This window comes from Varroa jacobsoni, unplaced genomic scaffold (assembly GCF_002532875.2).
Source record: "Varroa jacobsoni isolate VJ856 unplaced genomic scaffold, vjacob_1.0 scaffold_799, whole genome shotgun sequence".
NCBI lineage: Eukaryota > Metazoa > Arthropoda > Arachnida > Mesostigmata > Varroidae > Varroa > Varroa jacobsoni.
The window spans coordinates 55,354-78,451 of record NW_019213701.1 but is presented as its reverse complement, the minus strand read 5'-3'; the positions used below and the strand labels follow the sequence as shown (position 1 = coordinate 78,451).

At 41.3% G+C, this 23,098-nt stretch overlaps 1 protein-coding gene across 2 annotated transcripts in view; it reads left to right on the top strand.

Moving 5' to 3' along the window:
• Positions 1-122: 122 nt before the first annotated feature.
• Positions 123-23,098, top strand: part of Wdr37 (WD repeat domain 37) — a 78,316-nt gene continuing 55,340 nt past the window's right edge. Inside the window, exon 1 of one of the 2 annotated variants that reach the window (XM_022839416.2) lies at positions 123-1,804. The gene's annotated coding sequence lies outside the window, so the exon portion shown is untranslated. Of the gene's footprint in view, positions 1,830-23,098 lie in introns of both variants that reach the window. The other variant, XM_022839415.2, reaches the window with a different exon arrangement.

Genomic DNA, 23,098 nt, shown 5'->3' with positions numbered 1-23,098 from the left:
AGCTGTGGCTGCCGTGTCGACACGCACGAGACACTTTGGCTTCTAGCTAGTACGCCGGGTTTCTCCCTGATGGACGGAAACAGAGCCGCTCCCCTCCTCATTGAATGTTGCAGCAGCGGGTAATTCCATCGGCAACCGCGACCGCCTGCCCACCCTGTCTGGTCTAGTCGGATTCTCTCTGTAGTTACACTACAGTAGTGTGTGAGTCGGTGGGCCAGCAATGAGTGTTCACGAGCTCTTTCCTTGACAGGGTTGCTCCTCTGTATGAAAAGTGAGTCTCTGGAGACCCTATTAGCAGGACGGTGTAATATGTAGTGAATGAAAAGTGTAAAATATTTGTTCCCTTGTTGTTTAATTTGTTGACGCCGATGATGAATTGAGGAGGAGTTCACGACGCGGCAAAATTAGCTACGTAACGAAATTGAGCTAGGAAACAGAGTACATTTGATGAAACGATACAGCTGAGATTATACAATCTTGGTGAACGGCAAAAAAACATTGAATACACTGCAGTGAATAAAATAACTGCTTCGATTTTGGATGGATCGATGTCACTGTAGGAATGTAGACGACATTTAACTGGCGACTACGACCTCGTGTGGCTTTGGAACATAGTTTCGTTGCTAAGGTTCGGTGCAGTCGAATGGCCCACCCCCCTTCTAGGAATCGTGGTTACTAACAGACGGAGCGGTCCGTAAAGGAGCGCTATGCAATTTGCTGCCTTATTGAGCCGGTGTCCGCCGCCATTCTCAAGGCGATAACAAAATGACAAGGAAAACAGTATACTGAAGCGTTACTTACACCGACGATATCGATCCAGTCGAAAAAACGGTATCAGAGAGGAGCCCGGGAAAGATGTATACAAACATTGATACGATGAAATGGTAAGGGCCAAACAGATTGAAACTATATAACAAGTACGTCGGAAGAATGGTTATTTACGCGGGCGTCGGTGACTCCAAGGCTTCGCGTTGGCTGCCAGAGATATCACACCCTGTCGTTTGCCGGCTGACCAACTTTTGAGCTGTTCCTTCATGAGGCTATTGACGCATGGCCAGTTATAGAGAGACATATTTAACCCAGTGAGAGGGGTATTCTGTGCTGTGCGTGCTAGAAGAGTGTTCAGTCATAGAGCGATTATGTTTCATGGAGAGGCAATTCTGTAATGTAGACAGCGGCTGCTCTGGGTTCGGACGCAGTTGTGTGAACACACGGAAAAAGGAAGCACGAAGTCTTTGTCCGCCGAAAAGAGAAAACACAATGGGAAGATTCGGTATTGATAACTGAGAGAAAAACGAAAGACGACGGCTTGGTAATGATATAATAAATCTATCCTTCAGTATTTTTAACAAGCCCACCGGCCGTCAATGGTCCGTCACTTCGAGTGGGTTCAGCTTCCCAGTAGCATCTTTTAGATGGAAAAAGCTGGACTGGTGTCGTCGTCAGCCGTTACACAACAACGACCTGTTGGATAATCATTATTTAGTGCTCCCGTTATTCCCAAGCGCGCTATCTGTGAATCGCGCCACCGAATAGATGTACAGTTGTAAAGAAAGAACGTGAGGCAAAAAGTTTCATAGGAAGAACAACGATAAGAAGTCCTCGCCTAATTTGTGATTTTGTGTGGAAGTTTACGTACTGTATTTTTTATGAACGTTGTTCGATGAATTGAATTATAATGACGCATCTAGCTACAATTGTTAGTCATTAGCCCGGTGAATAGAATAGCTTCGCCAGTTGTCATACATACGTTACCTCGACATCAACACCCCCTGCAGCCGCGATCGAGAAGACGAGACAAAAGGTCCGTGAAATCTTTCCATTTTAAAGTAAGTTTTCGTTTATATTTAATGTATCATAAAACTATTACGATGTCTATTTAGTAGCAGAACAATGCTTCATGCAGACCAACATGAAAGCAGGGTGCTCAACCTTGCAACAAAAAACTATTTTACAAATTATACATTGTTTGTAATACGGAGCTGTCTCTGTGTGTAAGTGTGCACTGATCGCACAGCGAGAGGAGACGCACAGGTTGGCGATTTTGAAACACCGTTTGAGTACAGCATTCACACAAAGCGTAAAATTGCGTACACCGAAATCGCCCGTGTAAGCAAAGGTAGTGTATATGTATACGATCTGATGTACAGTCACTTGCAATTCTGCCAGCACGAAAGCGCAGATTGCTTGAACGTCGTTAATATATAATTAGTATCTAATCTTCATAAGCCAACAGAGTGAACTTTTTCTCGTTTTTGAACGTGCTAGCCAGAGCCTTAGAAAGATATTTGGGGTTTGGTAGAACCTTTGATTGGACTGCGGCCATATCTTCGTGCCGTTGCGCGAGTTGCGTATTGCTAGCAAGATCGGTCGGTCATTTCGTCATAGCAGGAGCCCATGCGTGTGCACTAGGGATACCAGTTACTGTATGACTATGCAAAGCCTTTACTAAGTTTCATGTTTGGGCTTCATGAGGGGTTAGATTTTTCTACAGGCGTAATGTTCCGTAGTGGTTTTTTCTTTTGCCCCGCACGTTACTCTTTTGCTGCTGGCAAATTAAGATTTCGAAAAACAACGTAGTTATACGACAATGCTACGACTTCCCCATAAGGCTCAATCTTATGGAGAAGATCAGCTTCAATAAGACACGGGTTTAGTCGTAAAATTAACCGTGGGACCAATTCACCATACGCGGCCTGAAGGAGGACTCAACATTTATATCGTTTTCTATTTTGACACTACACAGATAAATGTGTGGTTTACGCCCAACAATATTGGGACAAGAGTTTTAATAGCTTACAGGGGTTAGTACAAGGCGAGCGAGCGGACCTTCATGTTCTTCATTGTTTTTACTGCTTGCGCACCACTGTTGATGGATAATTCAGTGGATAGTAAAGTAATGCTTCGACGTTGCAGAAAAGAAGTCAGATATATAACTGAATGAATCGGGCCATATTATAATTTATAATGTTATATTATTATAAGATCTTTATAATCTCGAAAGACTGACCGTGATTTAGAATTGAACGAAGCTCGGCACACTTTTTTTAGCAGTCATTTCCATTTTCTGTTTGGTGCAAGTAGACTGCTGTTATTGATTCTCGAACATATTTTGGAGTTTTCTCTGTATTTGCTGTCGCTAAAGACTGTTTTTTTCTATACAAAAAAAAATAAAAAATTCTATACGCAGAAGACTTTTCTATATATTCCCCTGTGTTGAAATAAATTCGTTTCTGTTATTATACTAGCTATTAGGTGGCTATAGAACGAGTGCTATGTTGCTTAATCCGTTAGCCCCTTGAAGCGTTTCGTCTCCAAACAAAGCAGACAACAAAGGCGGAATTGCTTTCCACATATAATTAGATAAGTTTATGTTGGTATTCGTTCAAAACAAAATCAGACTTACACTGCGTAATTCTAATTAGTAACTGAAAGTTGGAAAAAAAAGCTGACGATTCTGGCATAAAAACTAGCGACTTCGAATCCAGTTAATTAGCTCAGATTGCGTTCCTCATTTCTGTCGATTTGGCTAGTATATATATATATATGTTAGTGTCAGGCAAAAGGAAATCGTCTCGAGCGCTGTCGTTAAAGGGTTTCATTTATAAGGGGCAAAATTCGCGGACGCTTACTGATGCCGCTGCAGCAGCTTGAAAATTGAAAGCATCTGTGGTAGATCTGTGTGCAGAAGCGGCTCTCTTTCGAAAAATTGAATACCTGTCGAACAATTAACAAACGCTGTGATCTGTAAACGAACTGTTAAGAGACGCATCTTCATGTTCAATCCTGGCGAAAATAAAACAGTATTCGTTGGATGTCTACTTGCCTCTGTTTTTTTTGTCACAATAGCTAATATCTAAGTTGGCAACATGTCTGGTAATGTAGGATAGAGAATTAATAAAATTATACTCCTCGAAGAAACCGCCTTAACTTGGAATTCGCTTTGCCAGTAAATGGACGAAGTGAACATTTTGCCTTAAAGTCGTTCTTACGGGTTATGTATTTATCTGTATATGTAATTCAGATCGGCCTTTATATCTGTTCTTTTTCTTTTTTTGGCTGCTATTCATGTTCTACCAGGAATAGTATAACTTTCAAATATTATCCATGCCAAAGATTTCGTAAAGAAAACAGCATCTGTTTAAGTGAGGTCACAGAGCCGATATACCTACAGTTTTCGAAATGTAGAAATCCAATATATTGTACAGTAATTATAATCATTGTTCAATAACAGCATGTTCTCTTTCTAAGTGATGTTTATCTTATTAAGCTAGAACCAGCGTCCGCGTTACAAGCGCGCACCTACAAAAGTTTGTCATATATATATACATATATATATATAACCTAAGATAAGTCAAATAGTAAAATAATAATAAATAAAAAAGTAGATATGTTAGGATCTGGAACCACGTAAAATTTGGAGTATGTGTCGATAAGTTGTAATTTTGATTTAGACACATGAGTATAGAACTTCAATCTAGCACGAAATAAATTAGCCTGTGCGGTTGCCTATTCTAGCTTCAATGTAAACAGCTCCAAGTGTATTTTGGTACGCCCAACGTTATTAGACCACGAGGTGATGCGTTGAATCTAAGTTCTGCTCGAACACAGCTGGTTGGTCTAGCAAACAATGTCACCGTCATTTGCTAATTCGGAGCTAAAATCAACTGACGTCTTCGCTAGAGGTAGATATAGACATTATCGATGTCTACGTCGACGCAAGATGTATTTTTCTGCGTGCGTCTCGTATCTGACACTAGGTACTACCGGGATAACCAACTTGTCGGCTGTGAATAGGTATATGATATAGAATATGTGGTATGCTTATATAAACTTCATCATGTTCGCATTCATCGTGAGGTAGGATTTATATTTGGTATTCATAAGTTGTGGACGTACACATAAATGGAACGTGTAAATTGACACGTTTTGATTGATTGTTTCTCATCATAAAAGCCACGTTTCTCAAGAATAGCCCCACGACTCCATTAGCATGGAGACAAGAGATGTAATTTCGGAACAAGAGGAAGGATTACAATGCCCTCACGCCGGAATAATCCTACCGAGATTATAAACTTATAAAACCGGTGCGCTTATTGGTGATTGAAAAAGAATGAAGTAAAAGCTGATGCACTAAACTGCGATCCACGATGGGATCAGATTGAAGGAACTTCATGCAGAAATTTAACACATTCGGTCACTACGTCCGCTACAACGTTCAATCCCTTTTCGACTTATTGTGCCTTCTTGCATGTGCTAGGATCTTTGCATTTTGAAGACTTTTACCTTTATGTCATCCTAAAGTTCAAATTTACTAGATTTGGTTTTTCTGTACGTGGTATGCCTTAGCGAGGTCTCCTTGAGTTACGACGTACTAGCATCGCGCTACCCACAGCCATGATTCAGAAATTTGCTTTGAAAGCGGTCTGTGAGATACTTAGGCCTCGATTCAAAATTGTGATTAAAGTGAAGAGTCGTACCATATTGAATATAACTATTTGTTAAAGATCATGCAAACGTAATCCTTCATTTATTTACAGCTCATAAACATACATATATCCTAGAGGCCCCGGAATTCCTTTTTTCAGATGCAAAGTAGAGCTCTTTGAAGATGAGTGAAATTTGTGCATAATTCGCTATATTTAACCATATTATTACGGTAAAGGCACAAATGATGTTCTAAGTCATAAAAAAAGTGTGACATTTATGATCAGGATAAAGCATCAGAAGAGACGGCTCAATAATGGTTCCGTCGCTATCGTTCTGGAAATTCTCATATAGGAAGCACTTCTCATAGTAATCGGTTAATTTGAATCAGACTTGATGAAAGTGATTGCAAAGATTGAGGAACACCGTCACGTGAGCAGTTGTGATATTGCCAAGGAAATAGACCACCACCACTAAAGAGCTCTGAAACATTTAAAGGAAGCTGGTTATAGAAAAAAAAAAGTTCGACGTTTAGATGCCACACGAATTGTGAAAAAGAATTAGTTTGGTTTCATTTTTACCAACAAAACTGCGCAAAAATTTCTATTCCCATTTCTAAAGCAGTTGATTGGAGGTAACGAAAATGGGTTGCATACAACGATAATGTGCAAATAAAAAAAAAGAAAGATGTGCTCCTCAATCAACAAGGTGATGAAATCGAAAAGGAATTATTGACTGTGAGCTGCTGCTACCTGGCAGAACAGTTGGTTTGGATCTCTACTGTCAACAGATAACAAGATTACAACGAGTCATTGAAGAAAATCGAACGAAACTCATGAATAAAAGACGACGCCATCTTCCACCACGATAACCTAGTTAGTCACTTACTCAGCAAAAATTTAGAACCTAGATTATTTGTTTTCAAAAAATATTAACACCGTGAGATGTCTCCCATACACATTCATCGACTGCTAAATGATCTCGGTAGGAGGGCGTGGTTTATGTATATAAACAGAATTTTTTCAAAAATTTTAATTGGCTAGTTTATTTTTGTCTATTTGTTTTAAATAAGCAATCGGGTCATCAGGAGTAATTTTAATTAGGTGTTATATAAGCATGAGTAGCTTTAGTATTGTCATTGTATGTCAGTTTGTTATAATTGTGTATCGGTCAAATAAAGACCGAATAAACGCTGTTTGTACTGCAAACTGACCAAAAAATTGAACTTTGCTTCAATAAAGTATACTCAAATTTAGTTTATTTTACCAATGCAAAGTATAGTTGGGAATCAAACTTTGTATTAATTAGCCCTATTCATATAATTCATTTAATCTATATGGCTCGCTACGAATGTTAAAGCGTAAATTAGGAGTCATAATTTTATTTGATAGGCCGATATCAGCGTTCTCTAGGGCAACGCATATTGGAGCTGACTGTAGCTGCATTTGAGCTTAAACAACAGAGTCGACTGAGTGTTTAGCTATTGCCAAACGACATACGGGAAACGTTTGCCATAAGTTCAAGTGTGTGTCGCCCTGATCAAGGGAAACAATTGGGGACAGCTATTTATATATTTTCGCAATCGAGGTCTTGTCGCGGTAACGTAGTGAGTCGGTGTCACTGAAATGTCTACACACCGTAAGAATACTACGTAACCCAACGCAGTGTTGCGTATCAAATGAATGACATGCGATAGTAAGCCTCTCTATTCAGTGCCACGTTTGTCAATGTAAAAAAGCTCAAGATAGCGTCATCAACAGCAGTGAAGCCCTGTACGCCTACGATATTAAGTAGCTTGAAATAGTTCTCTCTACGAACAACCTTCTCTTCCCTATTCGATCTCTGACTGGCTCTCGAGTGCGCGTAAAAATACAAGATCTCCTCTGACCATCTTCTGATTTTCGAAGTCAGTGTAGCTTGGGTAGGTTCACGTTTCCGTTCGTCGTCTAAAACAGGACCGACCTTTCTATTTCCGAGACCTTTTTGTTGCCTTATCTTTGTACGTATGAAATAGAAAAATTTTATTTAAAAGTAGCACGTACTTGCTCCACAACCGTTGGTTCAGTACTGCGAGCTCGTTTGCACGTCGTGCCAATGTCAATTATACAGTGACATTATTATACCGTGAGCAAGTGACGAACAAATGGACAGATTCATCCAGGGAACATACAAGTGGTCTCAAATAGACGCGTAGGAGGCGTTTGTTTCAGATAAGCCCTTTCGCGCAAAGCTTCGCTTCAGTACCATCGTCGTCTGCAACTAGCCAGCGTGGTGCTTCTTGTATAGAAGTGTTAGCTGAGCATTTACATAGGCGGTCTCGCATGCCCAGGCGCATGCCGCTTCCTGCGGGCCAGAGCTTATCCATAACATCAATTTCGGATAGGGGCCAGTGTGAAAAACTGCAGTAGCATGGGCCTTTGCAGGGGGGAAGGTACTGCGAACGAAAACGCACACATTACGAAGTCCATTATTAGTAAAGCATGAAGTGGCTGAGTTCTTCCGAATCTGGGTCTGGATCCAGGGCAAGCTTCTGATGTAGAAGCACCCTCAAGGAAATTTCAGACATGCAAATTACTTGAAGGAGTTTTGAGGACAAGGAGGCGGAGGCAGAGGATCTCACACAGCCACCAGGTTTCCTCTTTCTCTATCTACTCCGTTGTTAAACTAGACTTGAACCACCGGAGTCTCTAAGCTATTCACTTACTTGCTATCTACCAGTCCGCTGCTGCAACCACGGTCGCTAAAGATGGGACGAATGTTTCGTCTTTTGAACACACTGTAGCAAGCAATTTAGAAAGCGTCAACCAAGCCTGCATAGAGTTGCTGGCGTGGTTTGCTTTTGCATTCTATGCTAGGGGAGAAGGACACGTGAAAGAACTATTAGAGGCAGAGCGTTGATAAGAGAAAAAAGTTCTGCCACAGGCGGTGCTGCGATCTTCTGTCATGACCAAAGCAACATCACCCTGAAAATTTCTCCCCGTTTAGCCTTAACTACTGTTTTCTCCACCGTCTCATAGTATTATAGTTTACCATGTATGGTGCAAACAGAGATGAAGGAGTGAAAAAAGGCATAGTATTATTAGGACTTCTGAAGGTGCATTGTTGTTGACACTGTCGCCGCTGCAGCTGGATCATCATTTAGTTAGAACGGCTGCCATCGTTTTAGCTACTGACAGCGGTTCCTCTATTGTGTGGTTCGTCGACTGTGTATTCAGTGTGATTGGAGAAAAGGCACCATAACTCTGTACCTATGAAGTCGTTTATGCTGCGATAATGATTGCGAACGGCCCTCGGATGCCGAGTCGTTATATTATTTTAGTCTCGTTGATGAGGTTCCACATAAGTGACACTACTCTTGAGGTCTGATACCGCTGTTTGCATTCGTTCTTCGTATATTAGAATCCAATATCAACAAAAAGCAAGCTAACTGCCGAGATTTAGATATCGAAAGGGACTCAAGTCAAACGGTGCCGACATTTAACCTATGACATGTTTCTTCGCTTTATGTCGTTTTGGTAAACCCGCTCGTGAATAAACAAGATCTTACTTCGGTGTGACACGAAGTCATGATCCTTGCTCTAACAAACATGCTTAATAAAATGTCTCTAGAGGTGCGGTTATTCTTAGTATTCATATTCGACTCAAATCGCAACTCGCCTTGTCGGATATATTCCGCGGTTTTATCCTTATTGCGCCCTTCTCGATCCAGGGCAAAGGGCGAACTCATTTGCACCTGGATTTAAACACGGGAACCTGGCTTTAGTGTTGCACTTTTCAAGTAGGGGAGTAAGTTAACCTAGTGGATAACAGACATCTAACCATGCCTATGTTTTCTCTCATCAAAAGTTGTACGCATTGACCTTTTTTAGCTTTTACAACTTAAATAGCTGTGGACACGCTTCCACTTGGAAGTAATGAATGACTGAATATTAGTTATCCACGTCAATGAAGATGCAGTTCGTACGGGAAACTATTTTTTTTTCGAAATGACTTGCAAAAGATTCAAGACTTACCATATCTTTTAAATGCAGCAGAGTTCACACATGTCAGCAATGTTGCGTGTTCTGATTTAAAATATCTGCTTTGTCCTCTCGATTCTATTGCTTTTTAAGTCACTCACAGACCACCGTTTGTATTCCTGTGATTTTATATCAAGTCTGGGTTTGGGATGCCGTCTCAAAGCTGTACCCTCGTTTCATTTCGCTCTGCCGCAATCTGATGGCTACGGTTCCACCGCAAAACGGTTGTGACAGAGTGACGCTATGCTTTTGCAACACAGCGCACCTTTCGTTCAAAGCGTGGTAACGCCTCAAACTCTCTGAAACACATTTCTATATAATGCCAGGCGGAGATTATTATCAATTTTGTATGAATAATCGAGGCAACTAAATAAATAGGCAGTAGCTGGAGGCATCATACGTTCTAATGGTTTCCATTGGTGAATTGCTTTAGCGGACTGATGTCGCCAATCTGAAAGTGTGGTTACCTATGCGACCTATTTGATACATCGATAGTGACAAGTGCCTTTTACGTAGTGACGAGATCACCTAAGTTAAAATAGCAGATTTGGGCAATGTCAAATATACGGGGATCTGTTAAAATTTTGAAAGCTATTCATACACAGCCGCCAAGTTCACGTTTACTTTTGACCGATTGTGGAAAAACGATCGGCTTGATGGTGGATAGACGGTCGAGGGGTGAGGTACAAGGGATTTCGGCAAAGAAAATTTGGTGACATGCACAGGTCCGTTTTTCCTTTTGCGTACACATCGCTTTTCATTACTTTTCAATTTACCGACCCTTATGAAAAAAAGCTTAGGCTTTCTTGATCGATACGTAAATGTAGTATTGCTGTAGTGGCAGACCAACAAGAGTTGTTCCAGAGATTTATCAACGTGATTAATAAAAGGGAACATGACCATAGATTTAGTTCAGCGTAACGCCGGTCTTTATGTTATGCGTCGTACTTTTTAGGCTGGAAGTGAATGTAAAATGGACAAGATTGTGAAAACAAGAGGTGTAATTGACTTCTCGTTAGACTTTCATACTCTGCCTTGATCTGGACAGGAAATGATCCGATAAATGCCCAGTCGGCTTTCGCAAAAGCATCTTCTTGGTGTAACTAAGGGTGGTGGAACTTTGTTGGGTAATGACCAAACAACAAAATAAAAATAAATTGGCCAGAATAAGCTCTTAGCAGGAGCATTTTTAGTCCCTTTTCTAAGTTGAGATGTGAGCGGCTTTATAATAGAAAAAAGTGGAAGTTTAAGGGCCAACATGTTTTTCTGCGCCATTCGAAGATGTTAACTTTGGACTGTTTTTATACATCCAGCGTAAAACAGGGGAAACAAACAGCTGCTGAGTTCTTGGAGCAGCAGCAGCAGCGGTAATCCGTCTTCGTCCTCGGTGTGAGTTTCCTCTGAACATGGCATCTCCAAATCCTGCCATGGAGCACAAGGTTGTCCCATTTCAAGGGCCAATGGATTTTCTCGATTACGTTATCGGATGACACCAGCTGATTTGCTGGAAAGAGCGAAAAAAAAAATAAACAATCGAAATTATTTATGGTTGGCTCGAACACCCACTGACCCCATTTGCCCTGCAGTGTTCGACGAGGTTTCCTCCATTGGCAGCACAGTCGTTGTCTTTATTGTCGCCGAAAGCAAAAGTACAAATTGTCGTTAACTGCGTCGAAATACTGAGCGTAAGAGGAGGGAGGCATCTGAAGTAAAGGACCGCTTTCCAGAAGTAAAAGAAGGGAGCTACTATACAATGGGCGCTATAATTCTTACGTCTATCCAATTGTTAGATGGCGCGTCGTTGGTACTTTATTTACGTATGATCTGTAAACGATGCGCGATCTTTATTAGTCTGTAGCATTTAACGAAATGGTAAACCTTACATACTCGTTTTACAGATTGTGATCATGTAGGTTTTGTTTTATACGACATGAGTTAGAATACGTAGATATTAAGCGAATGTTCAGTGATGCTACTTCTGAATTAACTAAATCGTAGATTAGAATGACCTCTAATCATATAATCAGGAAAAGAGGCAATCTCAATAGAATAATATTCTTTTAACAGCATAAAGATACGGAAATAGAAGGTTGAGGTTGTCGTCTCCACCATGCTGCAGCATTCATCCATCAGATCACATAATTCGCTCATAAACGAAAGTGTCGAGTGCCGTACTCCTATGATAAATCTGGTATTCCTGTTATCTCAATGAACTAGACGTATACGTACGTAAGTTTACCGTTTCAAATTACGTTTGAAGTGAATTAATGTACTTAAGCCCAACCACAAATTCACCTTTAATGTTATCATCTGCTTTTATTTGCTACTTAGTCGCATGGGTCGACAGCCTGTTGGGGCATCCCAGTCTACAGGATATGACTTCCCTGTTCCACAATTTCTATTTAGGCATGGCTCCCTTATACCATATGCCTGTGTCTTGCTCGTCCTATTCCTTCGTCTTTGCTCGTTCCATTCCTCTAGCTATAAGTTGCTGCCACTTACAGTAGGACGCGCTTTGGTCCTATTATCCTTCGCGTCCCTGGCAGCTCTGCGTTTTCCAAAAGCTATCGCAGCACCAGGATCGCCATGGTCAATGGTATTCGTTCTTTCATGTATCGACGTGGCAGGAACGTCAGCATTAGCACTGAGCCTGTGCGCTCGTCTGCTTGAATGTAACTACACTTTCTGTAGCTGTGTTCTCCCGTTTGTGCTCCGCTAGCCAACAATGAGATATATAGAACCAACATTTGTGTTGTACCAGCAACGGCAGTCGATATCTGGGATCAAGCTCCGGCCATATGTTTCTGGCCAGTTGGGTTCGAGACCGCAGCTGTCCTGTATTACCAGTTCATATAACACCTCTACATGCAGGTAATAGCTGAGTTGCGTAGGCTACTTTCGGCATTGTCCGCAACAGTAGATACGTTAGCCGTTGTATTCGGATCAATAGCTACGATCTATTTGAGGTTACGAGAATTCGTACTCGCATCTACCGTTTGCCGTTGCCACTAGTTCCAAGTATCAGTTGGCGAGACGTGACCGCGGCGTTCATGTGTTGCGGTCAGCTAAAGCTTAACAATAGCCCGAACTGACGCGCGTGAAAAGTATATAGTGCATGAAAAAGGATTGGCATTGTGTTCAGTAGCCTACTACTCCGCCAACCATTAACAGACAGACAAAATATATGTTCATTTATTGTCCCCTTCGAACATCGCCTGCAATCCGAAGAGCTTTTGACGCCTCGGTACGTTTGCATCAGGACGGACGCCGACCGCAAATGATCTGTGTTGTGTATCTGACTATCGAAACTTCTGCTTTCGTCGTTCTAGCCGTTGTGGTAGCGGAAGCAGAAGCGTCCGTTCTGTAGCTGTAATGCGCGAACAGGGAATAGGTCCGGGAAGAAATTATAGTCGGGTGTAGGGGGGCGATGCTACTATTAGGAATATGCGCGATGCAAAGCTTAGCCGCGTTTAAAGTCACCTTCCCTTCATTTCCCGCCATTGCCGTGCAGGGCCGCGCTGCATGCCGCTGATAGCGTCCGTTTGGAGCTAATGACAGCAGAAGCAGCGACCAGAAAGAACCAACAATATACAACGAATTTGCGCACGAGGACGTTGTCCAAGACGCACTTCAAGGCGTCATTTCGCCATTGGACTTGTTTGGAACAATGCGACGAGTAAATATATGCAGACGGAGATATGGTACGATTGGTATTGTAGGCAATAGAACACCCATAATACACGTTTGTGTTTGTAAGCGTAAATAAGATGTGTCGGTTGTTAGTTTTGTTTTTTCAGCTTTAGTAAACGATACGCCACATCTGACTAGTTGATAGATAGTCAGTTTTAGTTGAAAGTCATCGACGGGTAAAGAGCACTGTTGGTAGAACAGAGATTTTTAAAATACCTTAGTTTTCTCCTTTAGTCTTACCTAGTAGCTGAATTTTTGTGTTCGACCGAAATAAATATCTGTTTATTAAAACTGATGCGTCACGGAAGATTCAGCAATAGATACCAGTCCAATAGGCCTATATGCAGTGTACTTGGCATATCTAAAATTATTGTTGTCATTATTTATTTCGTCATGTATTACGCACCTAATACTCCTAAATGTCTAAAACAAACTTAATACTGCTGCTTCCACATTTTCATCCACGAACCATATATGTGGCAGACTGGACTGGGTCGCTTTCAGGGCACTTGATTCGGCTTCCTCCGACACTTCGGCGATATTTGTGGCTCAGTTCAATCCATGGCCGGCTAATTCTCACAATGGTTTGGGGACAGCGCTGATGTGCCTCTAGAAGAAATTGCAGGAATCTGCGAAGAACGCTGGCGGTTGCTGCAAAACCCAATTTCTAGAAACTGCAAATCATAAGCCCAATTCAAATCGTAAACCTGTCTGATGATCTCTTTGTCACATATCTCAAAAACTCGAATGACCTTTATGGAAGCAGTAAGGCAACCCTACCTAAAGAACGGATCTACAAGGAAAGATGTTAAATTGCTGAGCAGTGCACACCGCACTTGAATCACACAAAAGCCGTCTATATGAAGCCACATTGTTCGAAGTAGTTGAAGAACAGGTCGTATCAGGTGCCAGGACAAACACTAGGTATTTCGTTAGCTATCACCACAGCATGAGTCGTTCTCGGGCTTCTACATCGTTGGCGGCCATTTTACTGTTCCTTGACTTTTCCATAGTTAGTAGAAAATACTTACGTCAGAGATGCTTTGTCTTTTTGCTTACGCACATAAAACGCAACCCCGTTGCATGTTGCCCGTTTTCATTAAACCTTCATTCTGCAGTGTTGCCTGCAACAGTGAAATCTTCAAGTCGTCCCCCTGAAGGAATCGTATTCCTTGAAGCCTTTACGCTTCGTTTCTTTGCTTCCGCTAAAGGTTTGACCGGGCAAGGCATGGTTTAAAGGAATACAGAGCGAAACTCCTTCGTATCCGAAGCAACATATTCATAGCCACACTCGCGCTTTTCTCTCCTTCTGCAGACTAATCGCAATTCCTCACGCGCTCGCTTAGGAAATAATCAACAAAAATATTACGCGCTTACAACGTCACTGTTCAAATGGCACCGTCGCCATCTCTCTCGCGACGCTTAGTTTGTCTTGTGTCCGTATGTACGTAACCCTATTTGTACCAACGCCTGGTTCAGAAAGCGGTGTCATCAAATACGGAGAGTAGACATTTAAATGAAAGCAGCACCGTTCCTGCCCTCGCTAGAACTGTCTGTTCTTTTGTTTTTTCTTTATTTTTTTGTTGTGCTCACTTTATTGGCCTCTACCGGAACTTTCCGTGCGATGAAGTTCTAACTGGACAACACATATAAGGATGTACCTGTAATTAGAATCGAAGCCAGTCACTATGGCTGCATGTTACGTACTGGCTGTCGATAGTTGCTTATGTGTAAACAGATTGTCGTCGATCTCTGTTTGTCGACATTTTGCGGCGATGTCGAGAGCAGGGAATGTAAGAATCTGGGTTAGGCAATAGACGGGGGAACGTGCAGTACAGACTCTTTGACGGTCTCAGAACAATCGGGGAGTTCGAAAGTTGATAGAGGTAAACAAAGTGATGGAAAAGCGAGAAGCAACAGCTATTATGATCAAATTAAGAGAGAATTAGGACGTATTGGATTGAGAGGTTTCTCGTACTGTCCTATAGCAAGATGATAGCCCAAAGGGGGAAATAACGCTGGCGATTTTTTGAGAGTTGTAGCAGCAATAGCCAGTATAAAAAATCGAAGAAAGATTTACGATTTTATTTAACTAGCGCGTCATATCATTCAACACCTGTTTTTTTATTGCCCGAATAATGCATGTAAGTTAACTCAGCCAAGTTATTACGTACACCCATGGGTGCAGACAGCTTTTCTTTTGAAATTATCTAGTCCTATATTTTGTGTTTCTATAACAAACAAATGTCAAATGTAGGTATTAATTATGTATGTCGCTATGTTGACTGATCGAGGATGGCTTAGATGTTTAGGATGTCATTGCTTTGGGTGCTTGTATGTGGCAATCTTTGTTGGCTCGTCAAATATGGGAACCTAAACTATGCGAAACATCAATGTTCGATTGCTTGGACATGATAAAACTATTCGAATATTAATTATCAAACGCAATAGTTCTGGTTGATAGGCTTTAGGGACGCTGGTTTTAAATAATAAATAAATGACGAATAACATAAAATAAGGATAAATGACGGGGCAAAAGTCGACGATGAGTTTTATAATGGAAAGTTTTAAGTCAAAAGTTAAGTAGCTCAGCGGAGTTGTATCCTCCTGTTGTTCAACGCCATTGGCGCTTTTCGACGCCGTTCGCACAATTGCCCTCAGTAAGCAGGTGACGTTGGCTTTTGATTTTCGCGAATTGGATGAATAGGAGTGGATGCAAAAGATGCTATCGAAGTCTATAATCCCTACTCCACGTTACTCTACAGGACCGCAACTTCACGGCCAAGTAGGCCAGTTCCTACTCACGTGTAAGCGGAACATACTCTTTTTAACCCCTCTGGGCCTGGCCTAACTGTGGTCACAACGGATGGCAGATGCTTAAGTGTATGATTCAAAATCTAGCCGCATAAAATAGCGGTGATCGCATCTTACGTATTAATAGCAGATACCTTTTCCAATATCTGTATAGGGAAAGAAGCATGGTGCAGTATGGCTGATCGATTTGATAGGGTAAACTTATTTAAGTATAAGTTAATAGGTTCTACTGTTTTATTTTGTTTAATTTTGCCTTCTGACGGTGCTGTAACTTAGTTACTTATTTGTCGTATAGTTTGTAGAGTACGCTGGCGAACAGAGCGAAACAACGAAACCGTTCACTAAGGAAACAATGCGGCTTTGTGAGGAGCCAACCTGAAATTTATGAGGTTGAGTATTGACTTACGCTTTAGCTATGTTTCTGAGCCGGTCACAGGGAAAGATCTTCACCAGCAAACAATCATTGGAACTGAAAAAAAGCGGCGTCAGGCCCATAAGTTCTTAACACCTCTCCTCAAGACCGAGTCGGCGTTAGGCAGTAGACGGAATCAGTTGAAGTTAAAATTCTGGTGGGACTAGGGCTAGAAATCGCTACTTATGTGGGTCTATAGGCTATATCGGCTAACCGAACTCAATGGCGGAACGAAGGACCGAAAGTAGCGGAGTGACGACTGCCAGTGAGCTGGGGTCGAAAAGCATTTCAGCGCTTTGAAGTAGAACAGTATTGCCGTAATAGAACCGAATTGGGCTTCGCCCGAACGAAACCGCTAGCGACAAAACAAGGGCATCAAAATGACAAAGACATTGTTGACAAACAACTAACAGTAAACTGCCCTTTCTGCAAAACTTTGCGTATTAACCCACGTTGATCGTACTCAGCAGCGATGTTACGCACTTATATTGTCGTATTAGTTACATTTATCGTACGATAAATGCTATATAGATCGCTTTGCATGAGAAACTATCGTGTATTCGACATGATCGTAAAGCAGGGAACGTTAAAAAAGAGGCGTTAATGTACTGCCATTTTTCTTTGCACAATTCAAGCGTATTTTCAGAGCCCTTTGCAATCATTTGCATTACAAGGTAGCACTGTTTTTTGGTTTGGTCGGCTGTATTATTGTTATTGGATTTGAAGCCGCGTAAAGCTGGGGAGTGCGACGTTGTTTCCGATGTGCTTCTCGAAGTCTTCAAGGACCTGTAATGCGGTACCCGTGTACACCGCCGTTTGTAACTTACTCCGTATAACTGCTGCTTATGTTTAAGGCAAGAATGTCAATTGCATACTTAACTTGTCTTTCGTATGCTTTCACGCAGAGTTAACGTGCCTTCGTTGAGTCTGTGTTGTACTGCCATATCGCAATCTGAAGTGGTGCTTACAATAAGGTCATTGAGAGCTTGCACGTTGCTGAAAATGAGGATACATGGGCTGTTGTTTTCTAGCCTCCATTGGTCAACATCAACGTCCAAGAGAACGTGCTTTTTTAAGTTTGAGGCTTAAGAATAGCATTTGTAACTGATTTTCACCTGTACACGGCTTACTTCCGTAGTTCAGTATAAGAGATTGAGTTGAGGGGATTTCGTTCGTCTGCCCCTGTACTTTATAAAAAAATACCTTTGTTTTAAGTCTCCGCGGTTATCTGTCCCTTTTTTGCTACGAAACGAATTAAAGCGCGATTGGTTGTACTTGTACAAATATCGCTGCTGAAATGATTGAATTTTTTCGTGCTGAGGCACACGGCGGGGCTAAAATATGCTTACAATCTATAAAGATTTATGCAAGTTAAGAAAAAAGAAAAATGCCGGAAAGCTATATTCGCCCAAATCAGAAGCTTTCTTTTTTTTCTATTTTTAGAGTCACACGCTACAATTCTATAAGGTTATTCTTTGTTCCACCCTGTACATATTTGAATCCATAAGTTAACATTTTTAGTTCCAGCAATGACTCGGAGCTTATTATATGGGGACTGGCGATTTTGACTAATTTTGCAGGCAAAGTAATTTACCTGCGCGCACGCAATTATGGACAGATAGGTTCGATATATTTGATGCGTTACATAATTAGCCGATTGAGCCTCCCGTACGCGCTGGACTCTTGAGATGACATGACCTAGTTACTAAAGAGGTCCTGGCGCTGTAGTATTTATTGTATCAAGGGAGTTGTATTAGGCTACCTTGAAATCGTCTGTTTAATAAGTGGCATTACGATAGAACGGGTTACCGTTACCACTTACCACGTTGTCAAATGCCTCATAGATGAAAACAAGAAGAAGCTGACTTCCTGAAAAATAGATCTGCACAAACAAAACTCTTGGATGTCGTAAATAATTTCACATTATATATACGACAGTTGATTATGACGCATTTCGATTGCTTCGGATTCGTGTGTTTGGAAGCACGGTGATGACAGTACTACGCAGGTGTGCAGTATAATCTGGTTCCTCCAAGAACGTATTACTCTAAAGGGCTGGGTGACCCATGCTATACGGGTAAGCATGTTATCTAAGTCTAACTATAAACTTCGTAGCAACACGACACGCGTAGCTGCATTGAGAAATGATTTCTATTTTCTCCAACTACCCACCGATCGACGTGAAACGGATAAAATTAATTTTATTATAAAATACTTCACAAAATAAACCTGAGCAGGGGAAGATATCGACTTATTTCCAGGCTGTAATTTCCCGGCAGACTTTGAATTCTAAATGTTCGTATACAGGCATTGGTCGATCAGATAGAACTACTCAGAAATTGGTTACTATGTCGAGCCTAATACCCTCTAAGCTCCGTACCCGAATCAAGTATTGGCATGCGGTTTTTGACACGTAAAAGCTACCTCTGCTTTTTAACAATAGCACATGTAACTATACTGCCGCTGAAAACGCCTGCGGTGACAAAAGTCCACTTGAGATTAGTATTTGATCAGCTCACTCCCAGCGACGATTATTGCTGCACATCGGATTCGCGTGCCTCTGCACAGCACCTCCGTCACGCACGGGTACCGGTTCGTGAGTTGTGTCTTCTATCTAACCCCTGATTCGCCCTTGGACATAGTGCCGCACGTTTTCAATCATGGCAGAACTTTCAACACCTTAAAGTGATTTTGCTATATGACTTGTCATGCATGATCGTATAGTTTCCATGTTTATATCGAAGGCAACATTCTTCGTCTGAAGTACTCTACTGCATTGTTGTTTTTCATAACGAAGTTGACGAAATGTAAAGCTCCTGTACCGTAGAGAGAAATTGCAGTCATTACTATGTTTGACCGGTTCGATTGCGTAGGACGTCGAAAATCTGCTGCCGGAAGCCTAAATATGTGTTGAGGCTTACAGCCCAAAATGCGATTTATGTGAAAAATAGACCCGTTTCCATTCATAAAATATCCAACTTTGGAATTGTTTAGCGCACTCAAAACGCGTATACTTCTGTGCGCGGTTTTGCCAAACCATTTTGGCTCATCGCAATACGGTGTCGTAGGGTTCTCATAGACACGACGATTCAATACTTTGACCCAGCTGAAAATCGTTACAAACGAGTCTTATTATGGCGCCGCTTGACGGGTCGTGTCTCGTAGCCGCATTACGTATCGTCTTTGTTTTTGGGTTCCTCCTTTTTGTTAGGGTACCTTTTCCTTTATCTTCTATTATTATTATTTACTACACTACACGTTATTAACTACACGCTTCGATTCCTTCAGTAGTGACTGCTTCGGTTGTGTGGGCCTGGCTATCTGGGCAGCTAGGTATTTCGTAGTTCCATTGTAAGTTTAGGTATTGTCAAGGAGGTCATTGAAATGCAATTCAGAATTATCATCCATTGCCATCGAACGGATGAAGGCTGGGTGAATTATTTATTTTATTCTGTGTTTGGAAGAAGATGAAGTGCATAGCTGAATTGACCGCAATGGTTCGGGTGTGCGGCAGCGTTTATATCGAAGAGCCCGCACACAGGTATTTAGTACGGACGCAAAAAGTATAACTCGACAATGTTTAAAATCTTTAGGTGGCCTTATTTGATTGGACAGTAACTACAGAATTGGACGTACTAGCACTTCACTCTTCGTATAAAGCTATTAGCAGTGGCAGAAATTTCTGGCAGAAACGCGAAATATTTTGTTCAGTTTCATCATGATCTAATACATGTGATCTGATAAAAGCTATTTGAAAGGTACGAATTGAGTTGGTTCTATAAAAAAAAAGGACAAACAGATGTTGAGACAGAACGCAAGCACAGTGAACCTGGTCGAAACGTCAAAAATCACGATTAGAGAAGGAAGGCTCCATCGCGTCATCAGATTTTCAAGTAAATAAGATCTATTCATCAGATGCAGCCAACAACTGCGACGACAAAAAACTATTCTGCGATATAAGAATATCGAGGATCACATTCAAGCCATTGGGATGGGTACCGCCCAAAGTGACGCTCTCCATGACCACTCGAACGCTTCCAAGGCATCATCAAGGTCAAGCTGATCTACTTAAACATATAAAAAATAGATGAACACGCACAGTTCATCGCCATAACATATAAATAATACTTTTCAATCCGTCATGTTTTTACGAGGCACGGTCCGCTTGGTGGCTATCTTGTGGCTGGCACAGATTTTCTGCGCGTTAATTAGATTATATTAGACGTTAGAGTTTTTGCTGTCTCTCAACGTACACAAAGGACAAAGGCAGAAACGTTTCACGATATTTTCTCGTGCGTTTTAGCACGGATCAGATGGTCGACAGTCGCCGATTTTTTACAAAATAATTGACATTAACTTTTGTTGTTCTGTTGTAGCGTTGCTGATATTGGCCGTATAGTTATTATTATTATTATTACTACTATTATTATTATTAAAGTGACGTAGCATCGGGCGCTAGAAGCGTTATTATGTGTGCCAATGCAGACTGAAATATATTTTGTGACTATTCGGAGATACAAACACGGCAGCTTCCCTTCAACGATTCATTATGCAGGAGACCTTGCAAGCAGCGAGAGCCGTTCTCTGCGTACGATTTCCATGCAGTTAGACTTCATCGCTGTGATTCATCACAGAGACAACGATGACCTGATGCTGCCGCAGAACCAGAAATAGAAACGGTGACACCAGTCACCAGAGGCAGCCCATTCCCATTGTTATTCTCTGAGCTCGGAGGTAATCGTTCACCCATATGAAACCACCCGTAAAACATTCGATAGGCGTCTAAATAACAGCTATTCTAATAATTACGTTTGCTTTGTTTTTACGACGTCGTCGTCATCATCATCATCATCTCAAACACACATACTCCCACTTCCCGAATTATGTTTTCCAGTATCTTCCCAACCATATTAATCCCCTGGACTGATTTTAATGTTTAACAGACAAAAGATCCCAAGGAGTTAACACACGTTTAGGTTAGAATAAGCCGAATAAGTTGAGCTGATCCGATGTCTGCGATCTAATACCTTCTGCCCCAGTCGACCGATCACCTTAAGTAGGATATCATGAAGTGGCCAAATTGGCTCTGTTGAACGTCGCTACTTCTTCGTATGGTAATATTGTTACCACTAATTTTTCCCTAAATTTAACCCAGTTGTCAATAGCCTAGCTTCCTTTATCAAAAACCAACGGGCAAACCAAATAAGTTAATTTGTATGTAGGCTTTTTAGGTGCCGTTCGTGGTCTCTGGGGGAGCTTTTTGCTTTGCAGTTTCGTGAATCTTATTTCGGAGACACTGTTTAACCGAAGCTAGATGTAGCGTGAATGTTGCCAACGAAGAAATGAATAAGGATTGACAATAATCAACGCGAAAAAGTACATCCCGTTGGTTTTCTTTTAGAAAAGATTCAATTAACGAAAAAAACACGGGCTCTAATGAACAGCTTGCTATGTAAGGTCACCATCAGTCTTTCGGTCGTTGCATAACTTATTTACGTAATTGCGTATTAATTATAAATACAACTAATGTAAAACTAACGTGAATGAAATCTACGGTAAGCTTACAGAACGTGTCACAAAAGAGTTATGCTAAATTTTGCCTCGTCGGTTCCTATTGCCGAGTATGTCGTAAGTTGATGTCGTTTTGCAATTTAACAGGCTGAATGAATTCCGGTACAAAAGAATGTGGTTTTACACATATATGTCTGAATAAATTTAACTTAATGATCTTCTCCTGCGTACACACCCTCAGCTATTTCTGATACCCTTCGACGAGCGTTTTGCGAAATTTTCTGATCTCAAAAAGGCAACGATAGTCCGCTCCAACTTACAATCATTCGGGCCTGAATAGGGTGCTCCACGGCCTGCGTCTCGTCTGATTGGCTTGATATCCTTCACAAACTCCGACGGCCTCCTAGCTACCGCTTTCACACTCAGTTTTACTCAAAACAGTTTAATAACTACGGATGGTGCGCAAGCTTCGTAAGTAGTCCTAGATAGAAGAAGATCCCGCATAGAATGAACTTTTCAACTTTGGCATGGTATACAAACAATACGCGCACTTGGTGATGGCAAAAGTAAGTTAAGAGGTTAGCTATATACGTATATGCGGATGTTGAAACTGAGAAATTTTAGAAAATCCGTAGCTAACGTCTTTGGTGTTAGGCTAAAAGATAGTAAGTATATGCGTGCTTAAATAGTTTTCACACTTAAGCGAACATTGACGTGATTCTGTAATGGACATTGAATATAGGTAATGAAGCGTTATACACGTATCTCGAGTGAACTACTTATACACTACAGCAGTACCTATTTGCTGCATCTAATTTTAGCTTCTATCAAGTAAATAAACTTCACAAGTTCTTTTTCTAAAGTTATGTAGGTTAATCTCAGAGGTGTCGACGTGCTGTTTTTTCATTTGTTCCTCCAACTCCCTTATCCTATTTCTGCCATCAGGGTTCTTCTATACAGGTGTATTTACACGTAAGACCTCGGGATTCGACTCTGCTGCTCGTGACAGCTGAAATTGATTAACACATTGCGATAATATGTGACTTTTGAATTATGAAATGAAATTAGATGTGAAGCACTGCTCTTAGAGACCGCGGCCCAAAGCTCGCTTGTATGTCCAACGTCTTTGATTCGTCTCTTTTCTGACTTCTTCGCGACGCTAATCAATCCCGGCGCTCTTGCTTTGAGGCCGGGCCTGCTTCATTGCTTCATTTGCTTGTTGCAT